We start from the raw sequence: 10460 nt of genomic DNA on the forward strand, positions 1-10460 counted from the left end.
TCTAAAACTTATGGATGAATGCTGCAGAACCAGATCCTGAGATGTATGAGGATCCAGATGTGGTAAGGGAAGCATTTGAAATGCAAGCTAGGCTTCAACGTATCGCAGGAAGTATTGGTTATTTTCTTTGGTTAGTCGATCAATACGTGAACACAGAAAAATTCTGACCACCATACCATCTATTGTCTATGCATGTATAAGATGGTGATGAAAGCAGCAGCTCAGCAGGAAGCTCTTTAGGCATGAGCGTTGATTCTGATTGGAGCCTAAAATACAGCGGTCGTTGAAGAGGGGAAGCATGCTGGTGGCAAGAAGGTGTAAACGTATGAAATGAGCAGGGATGAATGTGTTAGTAAACTGTAGGGATTATATCGTATGGTGTATGCTCCTAGTGTGTTAGCTCTGCGTTGAATGGTGACCTGTACGCTGTAGGAACCATGTAGTAGGTTCTTGGACTGGGTTGTATTATGTGCATGGATGCGCTAGACAGCTAGAAAGCACATCTGAATATTATGTGGGTATTGCCAGCTAGTTATCTTTGGCTGAGAGCGTTGATGAGCTAGATTGTTGTTATGGCTGGTGGTAACCTCTCTGTTGACGCTGGGAGAACCAACATAGCTATAGCGTGAAATGGGGGACAATGTAGCAGCTATTGCAGCAGCGCTGAGAACGGCGGAGACGATGAGCGTAGCGTGCGCTGCTGCATAATGGATGCGGCAGTTGTCATAGGCTGCAAAAACAGAGCTAAGGCAGATGGCTCTGCGGCTATCATACCAATCCGAGAGAGAAATTAAGCGCAACATGTGGCGCAAGATGACCTGCTGATGATCCCAACATGTAAACACATCATATAGCATAGGTGTGAGTGGTAGGGGAACATTGCATATTACATAAGAGTGCTATGTTCTGGAGTAACAGTGGATTTTCAAGGTCCAAAGATAGATATAGACGAACAGAAAAACGACTGCAGGAAACAAAGACTACTTATGCAAATTGATAAGGAAGAGGTCTTGAACAAAAGGCCTGGCTAGCAGAGGAGTACATCCGCTGGTGCAAACGATATTGTAGGGAGAAACAAAAGTAGCAGCATACTTTTTCTTTGATTCACTGCAAAAAGAACAGAGGAAAGGGTATGTCAGCTGCATTGAGCGAAGCATGTATACTTATCTGTGGGAAAGCGAGATGACTACCCAGGTAATTACCTTGTTGTCGCCCTTGCTGGGGCTATCATCCTTGAACAATTTCTTAGCAGGTGGGGCCGAGGCTGTAGGCATGGCCCTATTTGGCAGAGACAATGGTTATGGTGGTTCGAGCAGAAAGATTAGCGTAAGGTAGGAAAGGTAGGAGAACAAACCTTTTTTCGGTGATTTTTTTGGTGGACAGGTTGACAGATGGTGGAGGCTGTGCAGCTACCCCTGTAACATCTGGCACAGGTTTTGCCTGACACAAAGAATAGAAATGTTAGCCGACATACGTTCTAATAAGGGAAACTATGTAGGGCACGAGCAGTAATGAAGTGAAAAAAACATTGGGGTCACATGAAACCTGAATGGGTGGAGCAGGCGGTGTAGATATGGGTAGAACATAGCTCTTTTTGCTTGTTGATTGTGCGCTGTATGCACTAATCCGATGGGGGCTTTACGGGGTATGTTGTTGGCGTCATCGAAGCCTGCTCTGTAGATGTGCTTTTTCCTGTAGCTGTGTCCATCCTTGACTCAATGCTGGTTTCACTTGCTGCTGGTGCTGACTGAAGACAACTCACTGAGGCCGATGGCATAATAGCCAATGGCTGCACTGTTGTATCTGATGAGGAAGACAATAGGGGTTGTGCTGTACCGCCAGATGAAATGATGCTATTGACCTGTAATGTTTCCTGGTTTTTCATGAGGATATCCTCTGTGAAGCTAACATTCCAAACAAAGGTCTGGTTGATAAGAGCTGTAATTTCATCTGGATATATTCCCTGTCAGGTGGATTTTGCTCAATGAGTGTCTCAGCTGGTTTGCGTATGATACGCTGCGCTGTTTTTCCAAAGAGAATAAATGTAGCCTCGCCAGTGCTGTCAGTAGCGGTTAGAACAACCTTGTACCTACATGGAAAAGCAAAACTGGTATAATGTGGTGTGTAACTGACAACATAGGAGGTGCGAAGAACACCTATGTAGGAACAATGGGTGTATCTGTAGGTGAAATCATATGGCCTAGAGGTTCTTGAGCAAAGTTCGCAGGAGTTGTAACACCACGAAGTGTGCTGTGCTATGCTGGTTATGGTGATATTGACGACAAAACGGTCCCGCTGCAACCACATGCGGTTTGATCGCTAATGTCAGATGGCAAAGAAAAAGAGATCAGCAAGCAAATATAGCGGAACAAGCCTTATTCTTGTGTGGATTGAGACTAAGGATCTGCAGTATAGTTTTTTCTGTGGAATATCTTGCCTGAAAGCTGCGCCACCGTCGTCAACCCACTTGATGGGCTGAAACTTTGCTGTAAAGCTACACGGAAGAAGCATACTTAAAAACAATGTGTTGTGGTGTATGATAGGAGCACTAATGCATGCTTTTAGAGGCATGAGGAAAAGCAGCGGTGTGGATTGCATTACCTCTGTTTCAGGGCAGCAACTTCGGGCATATCAAGGTTGACATACCATTTGCACGGTGAGCTTCCAGTCAAAGTCAGGCCTGCATTGGATTAGACCAGTGTTAGATAGAAGCTCATACAATGTGTGCAGGAATAATTTGATAGGCTGGTACATGTATACCTATCCCTTTGTAGTTTCGTACAAGTGTTCCAACAAAGACAACAACTTGAGGCTCAATCTGTCCAGCATTGAATATCGCCTGTGCTTCAAAGGCAGTTGTCGTTTTCCCCCAGAGTGTGACAGGCAGTGTGCAGCCGCTGTTTTTTGTAAATTGTGCATGATTTATTTGGTGTTGGATATTAGTAGCTTGTTAGGGTGGTTAGTGCACGTATCGTGAGCCAAACATAGTGCATAATGAAAGAAGAAAAATAGGTGCTATTACTTACCTTGCATCTGAAATTTGCAGGGTTCTTTTCAGGCTGTCGGTGTTGCTTGATTTAGGGCGGATGGTGGCTGTTGCGCCAACCTCAGTTATGATACCCATAACATCTGCCCATATTGAAAATTAGTTTGATAAATATAGGGCCGCAACTGGAAACAAACATAGATGACAAATGTGATCGAAAGGAGACGCACCAACATAGAAATGATTCTTTTCCACAAGAGATGGAACATCTTGGAACGGTGTCAGCGAAAACGTGATGCTAGGGAAATTGTCAGGGATCTCAATGCATTCTTCCAAGGTAGTCCATTTAGTAAATGAAATCATCAAAGGATTCGCAACAGGCCTGTATGTCCTATTGGCATATCTGACAAAGAAAGAGTCGATGTAGTAGACCTTCCCTTGCTATAAGAGATCCTTGAACTTATTTCTTAGGGATGGATAGATTTGCACATGTATACTGGCGCCCTACAATATACAGCGGCATGTCAGTGCTATTTAAAGTATGCACTGGAGAATGAATGGAGTGTGTGTGGGAGACGAGGAAGAGGGAGAATGTGTGTGTGGGAGACGAGGAAGAGGGAGAATGGTTGTGCGGTCAATGATTACCGTTTCATCCAGCAAGGCAAGTTCAGTGTGATATATTTTTTCTTCATCATTGATATCGTGGAAATCCCATAGCCTGGAGAGCCGTGTCTTGATCTGCTTGCTGGTGTCTCCATACAGAAGCTGAGAAATAAGGACATACGCCATAGTGAGCCTGCAGCAAACATGAAAAGTATGAGGCACATGTAAACATGCAAGGGTCGTTGCAACAAGGGGAACAACAACAAAAATAGTAGACAGGTTTAGCAAGCACATGACGCACCAGGAGTATATAGTACAAACATACAGATGGAACATATTTATGGCAAAATTTATGTACAAGAGCGGCCATGTCTTGTTCATGAAAGCCGCGCTAAGCGCCAGGCGGCGCAGCCTGTAAAGGAAAAATAATGCTGGCTGTCATGCTGTTAAGAGAGAAAGAACATGTGTGAAAGAGCAACGAGGACATCACCGCCTGTAGCACAGCGGATAGTATCTCAGTGTAAACTACGTTTCTTGTTTGGTTTCCACATGAGCCATCATCATTCTAGATAAGCACTCTTAAACCTGATCGGCTTGTTGCTCTTGAAAAGGCAACATAGAGCTGGCCGTGCATGAAAACAGGCTTTGTAAGGTATACGCCAACTTGGTCAAGTGTTTGCCCTTGGCTTTTATTGATAGTCATGGCATAACACACGCGAACTGGAAATTGCCTTCTCTGAAGCGTGAAAGGCCATTTTATTTTCGATGTGCTCAGTGTGATTCTTGGTATATAAGCGGTTTCGCCTATGTTTGATCCTGTGAGTATGATCCACTTCAAAATCCTTTCGCCTAAACCAGCAACTAACAACCTTGTCCCATTGCAAAGACCCACTGATTGATTCAAGTTTCATAGCAGCATAACCACAACACCCTCTTTCAACACAAGGTTATGAGTAGGGAAGTTAGTAACATTAATAGAGTTAAGAAATTCAGGGGGGGTATAATAGGTCAAAATCTGGGATTTGCTCTGAGCATTTTGATATTGTATCACAGCTTAAGTATATTCTTGGAGCTCCTGGAAGCAACGCAACAACATAATCGTTTATTTCATCAACTATCGTATTCGTAGGGCAAAACAATTGCACGAGAAGCTAGATACGCAGGGTCTTTATATGATGTAATGAAGCTGGGATACACCTCATCGACAATAGCAGCAATCTTGTCACCGTCTGTTACAACGAGAAGATCGTCAGGGATTGTAATCCATGAAGGTTCCACCTCGCCTTCTTTTGCGATCATGGGCAGTGTGCCATCACCAACAGCCAACACCCACTGACTAAATTCATGTAATTCGTCCCTATCGTTCTGTGCCAACGCTGGCCTCAGCAATCTCATGTTAATATTCAGAGTTAGCACTGTAACATGTTTCCATAGATCTGAGTTTGTAACCGATGCGTTCATAACAGCTAGACGTGAGCCTTTTGGAACAACAGGCAATATTTGTCGGAAGTCACCACCTAAAACAACAGGTTTACCCCCAAAAGGTATAATCGAATTTGCAGGGTTAGTTTCAGAAAGGATGTCACGCAGCGTTCGATCGAGCGCTTCGAAACAGCGCCTATGCGTCATTGGGGCCTCATCCCATATAATCAGCGTAGTTTCAATAAGAAGATCAGCAAGCATAGTGCCTCGTCTTATATTGCAAAGGCTGGTTTCATCAATATCGATTGGTATCTTAAATCGGGAGTGAGCTGTCCTTCCTCTAGGCAGCAGCAGAGACGCTACTCCTGATGAAGCGACAACAAGAACAATGTTATTCTGTGATCTAAGCTTTCCAATCATAGCATTCCACAGGAATGTTTCCCAGTTTCCCCATGCCCGCTCACAAAGAAAAAACCAGGTTGCTTCGATGAAACTGAGGAGACTATAGTGTCAAAGGTTTTTTTCTGGTCAGCATTAAGCTGTGAAATCAAAGAATCTGCGGCGTGCATAGACATCATGAGTGGATCGGGTGCATACTCCTCATCAATTAATCTATTACCAGCAGGCATATGTGAGGCAGATGTTGGGACTGGGAGATTAAAATCTCTTATATTTCCACTGCTATTCGCAAAGATAGCTGTAAGCTCATGGAGAAGGATGCTAAGCAAGTGTTTGTGTGGGATGATGCACCGCGGATTATCTAACGCTTTCTTTAACCTATGGTGGATGTCGTCTGACATGTGAAGCCAATACTTATCAAACAAGGATCGAACATCACCAACAGAACAATAGAGGATAACAGTGACAAACAACTGCATAAGCTGTTTCGATGATGCAGATACTATAGCCTCATCAAAAAGAAGATACCATTCATTGTCTCCTTCAAGCAGCCCTCTCGCTTCGCATGCCTCTCTAAAAGTGCTGTAAACAATGCCATTATGGGTGCGCACGTCAGCGTAGCTCTGTGCTCCTTTAACTATCATCAATAACATCCTGAGATAATAAAGCTCACCACACGTAATAGATCCTGCCTATTTTCGCAGCTGGTGTACGTTCTCGCCATGTTCTAGATGATGGTTCCCATGACCACTCTTTTGGAAAATCACAGTATGTCAATGAGCGTGCTTTAGTATATTTTCTATTAGCTTCGAACCACTCAGTTAGCATCGATCGCTTTGCACCGGGGCTGTTAAGCACCGCTCTCAAGTCAGAACCCTTCTCATACCTAACATAGTTTTTGCCAGGTAAGTGCACTGTTAGATGCTCAACTGGTGGGATTCTATAATGTATGTCAAATTCAAATATGCGATGAAGTGCTTCGCAGGTAGAAAGAAATCTAGCATCCATATATTCTAATATTTCATCAGGAGGAGCTAGGTCATGGTTTGGTGATATGTTCCCTATTTTGGAAGTAGTCTCAAAGTATATCTTTGCACGGTCATGTCCCTTTGTAATGTACTTGAATAAATATTTAATCATATTCGATTTGTTACACCACTCAATGTTGATATGTGCCTCATATGTTTTGAGCAAGTTGAGATTGTAGGGTACAACCGACCTATTGTCCAAACGGATGCCATTTTTAGTTATATATCGACCATCATTTCGCCTTCTATATATCGTGAATCCAGACTCATCAATAACAGTCTCAGCCTGGAAATCTTTAGGGTAGTGTTTCGAACACCTATCATTTTTCATGCAAGGGCATGCTTTGTTTGCCTCGCCACAAGGACCATGCATCATGAACTCACTGACCAGCTCATACCCTAGGCGATCAGTGTCGAAATCGAGTATCTCAGCACAGATGAAGCTATCTATGACAGATGCCGAAATATATGCGGTGGGCGTAGCAAGCCAAACCAAGCAATGTATATGTGGGAGACCATGCTTCTGGAACTCGACGGTGTAGAGAACTAATAAGAGGTAAGGAAAAGAGCATGAGCGGAAAAATTGGCGGCATGAAAAACAACGTACAGGAAAGGGGAGCTAGTACCTGCAAGCACTTTACCAAACGTTCTCCCCTCTCTAATATCAGTGATGAAATCGTTCACCTTCATGTTAAAGACTCGAACAATCACATCTGGTCTGTCAGATGGTTGCTGACCAGGCTCGAAGCGGATAGTTTCAGCAATCTCTTGCCATTTAGAATTGCACGTGAATGTCACGAACAGGTCAGGCGAGCCATACAAACGGGAGATTGCCATTGCGTCTTGGTAATTCATAACCATATACCTCCTGCCTCCAGTAAAGCTAGCTGGGAGTACCTGGTGTTTACCAACTGAATCTCCGCTCGTAACCCCTCTATCAATCGCATCTACAATCCCTTCAACGGACTCAGCACGCAATTCGGTTTGATGATCGATTATAAACTATATCCTATTAGCTTCAATGCTTGAGAAAACATCAACAATGGCCTGGTCACTAAGCCGGCCATAGCACGTGAAAGGATTAGATTCATTTAGCCTGTAATGAATCAGATATCTATGGAACTCTTGCATCATAATGTATTTCCTACCAACCCCATCATAATCAGCGTATTTAATGCCTAGATGAAAGCCACGTTCGCCATACGAAAAAAGCAAAGGGTATTGCAAAGCTAAATACGATGGATGTAGCGATGAGACATGACGCATCCCATGATCTCTATCATGAACAAGCACATCAAACTTGCACTCCTTCGCATCAAAGTCACCAACTATTATGGCAGCTATTTCACCGCTTGTTGGAAGATTATACTGAACATCATCCTTAGCATTGCAGCCTAGCAAACAAAAAGTTATCTTCTCATCGCCATGTTCAGCAAGTCGTGACCTGGCATACCTAAAATTCTGAACAAGTTTGTTGTGCGTGTCAAGCATGGCCGATAAGGCTGCGATTATTTCAGGGTCAGGCCTATCATTGCTATCGCGTTCATTCTCGAAAATGTTTAACCGATTTTAGACCTCGTTAGCAAGATCATAGATGTAAAGCTGCACAAATTTTGATGTCGCACCATGCGATGGCAAAAGAGTGCCAATCCTGTGGTGCACAACACCGTTGATTTTGAAAACGTAAGGTGCATTCCCAGTGTTAATTGATCTGTCGATGGTTGCGCCCATCGAAGTAAAAGCAAAGGATGAATTGTATGATCCAATCTATCTTAAAAATCTCTTCGATCGAGCATCACCATCAGATTTTATCAAAGTCGCAAGAGGCTCTGGGGGCTGCTCAAAACGAGGCACTTGTATTTTGCCGCTCTTGCAACATAGATTATAGACAATTTTCCTTTTTGAGACAGCAGAGAGTGACTTAACCCTCTCCTGGAACCAAAAGACAGCACCACAATATGGACACTCATGCTTTGGAGGACCATAGTATGACCGGCCTGGGTAGGACGCTGTAAGACACACATTTTACCATTGTGAGACAAACATGTTTTTTTCATTAAACAAAGCATAGGTTGTTTTTCCTATTGCAGGATACGAACCCTTGAGCGACTGGATGTATTCCCTATCTGTTGCTGATGAGGCAGTGCTTGGCCTGCTAGCAGAAGCTACAATACAGGCAGATCATAACCATGTCTTAATCGGCGTGGGTATAACAGAAGGATAACATGTCTATGAAAATAACTTTCTACCATACCAGAAGGAGCGTGTGGTGGCGGCAAAGAAGGCAGCTTTGACCGCAGTAAACAACGGTGCTGTCTATGCAGCTTGGATAAGCCAGCTGAAAAATCCATAAGGGAACGCGGCCTCTTACCCCGATCTACCCGCAAAGGTTCAGACGATGTTCCAACCATGCTCTGTATGTCCATCGCACAGGGCCGCAGCAAGACATTGGTGGCTCGCCTTTCACGGCTTGCACGTACCCTTCGGACCCTATCTATACTCTGTTGCGACATCTGCAGAGCATAACCAAACAATTGGAGCAGGCAGGGAGCAACGAAGAAACCGTGTGATTGCATGACAACAGAAGCAGTAGCAGGCACGCTACCACGGTGAAAAGGATAGAGGAGAACGAAGCAGAATGCACTCGAAGAAAAGAGGGCAGGAAGACATAGCTCACGACAGGTACAACACCTCAATAAATAACAGCATATAAAACAAAGAGTAGCATACAGAAAACACAACATCTCCGAGTGGCATACATCAGGGGTGCTCTACACATGAGCAGAGTGATCACCATCCTCAATATAAAGATTAAACAACAGCGAAGCACACGACTGAATGATATCATCACAACGTGGAGGCGTGTGTGAGCGGCACGATCTATATCGCGTGATACACCCACAAGACAACAACGCAGTCTCAACAGCACACTTTGCTTTCGTTCTATATGCTAACATAGATTGGAAATTATAGTCGCGCACAAGAAAACCATATCGCCGCTGCAGGTACCTGACAACCTCCATGGCTGCAGGCTCGTGCACGCTTTGGAGAGGGTCACAGGCTACAGACCAGAAAAAAACGGTGTCTAACTAAGCTGAGGCTGCATATGCTGGGAAGACAAGCTCAATTCCAGCCAACAACCTATCGCCGGAGTCAAACTCCCATAGATAATAGGGCGGTGGAAGCATGCAACGTTCCGTGGCTACATTCAGAAGCAGGATGTGCGACGTGTTCACAGTAAACATAGCGCCTGCAGAAGTTACAGAATGGAGAGAAGGGGTAAGCAGTATATATATATAATATAGGCACTGTATATAATATAGTAGTTTAAAACAAGAAAGAACGAGATGAAGAAAGAGGAAGCAGGCGCTATGGGGAAAGCCGTGAAGAGAAGAGAAAGGGAAGCTAAAATCTTTATAGGCAGCTGGGGGGGGAACAGCAGGAGAGGAAGCTGGAAAGCAGACGCGCACCGACCACCGTACGCAACGGCTACAAAGTGAAACGCGCCGACCGTTAGCTCCACAGCAGCCCACCATATGAGTGACACATAAACACGAGCCAGGGAACCGAACGCGTGAGCGCACGGCATTAAACACGAAGATTGCAAACAGATACGCTTGATCTAACGCACACAGCAGAAGCACAAAAGCACAACAATCACTAAAAACATGGCGAACAATGCACGGATCCGCTAACTAAGACAGAGATGGAAAGGAAGGAAGCGAGAAATAACCTCGGACGAAGAGGCCCGCGAACGCCGTGGGACAACAAGGACGAAGCAAGTACGAGAAGAGGACGAGACAGAGAAGACACGAACGAGTCAATCCAGAAAGCGAAGGAAAGACAGGGGGGTCCGCACTGAAACAAACAAAGCAATGTAATCAGGACATATGAAGCACAAAACATAGGCAGGGGATACATAGGGGCCTGCCATGCGGACCCAAAGCACGAGAGGGAAAACCTACCGCGAGCTGCCGCCGCGGAAGACCTTTGCTGTGCTGATGAACAGGTTCAAGAACCAT

General features: G+C 44.5%; 1 pseudogene; it reads right to left on the reverse strand.

Annotated features, from left to right (window-relative positions):
• Positions 1-2264: 2264 nt before the first annotated feature.
• LOC127775608 (replication protein A 70 kDa DNA-binding subunit D-like) lies at positions 2265-10460 on the reverse strand (annotated as a pseudogene).

Source organism: Oryza glaberrima, chromosome 6 (assembly GCF_000147395.1).
Source record: "Oryza glaberrima chromosome 6, OglaRS2, whole genome shotgun sequence".
Lineage (NCBI taxonomy): Eukaryota > Viridiplantae > Streptophyta > Magnoliopsida > Poales > Poaceae > Oryza > Oryza glaberrima.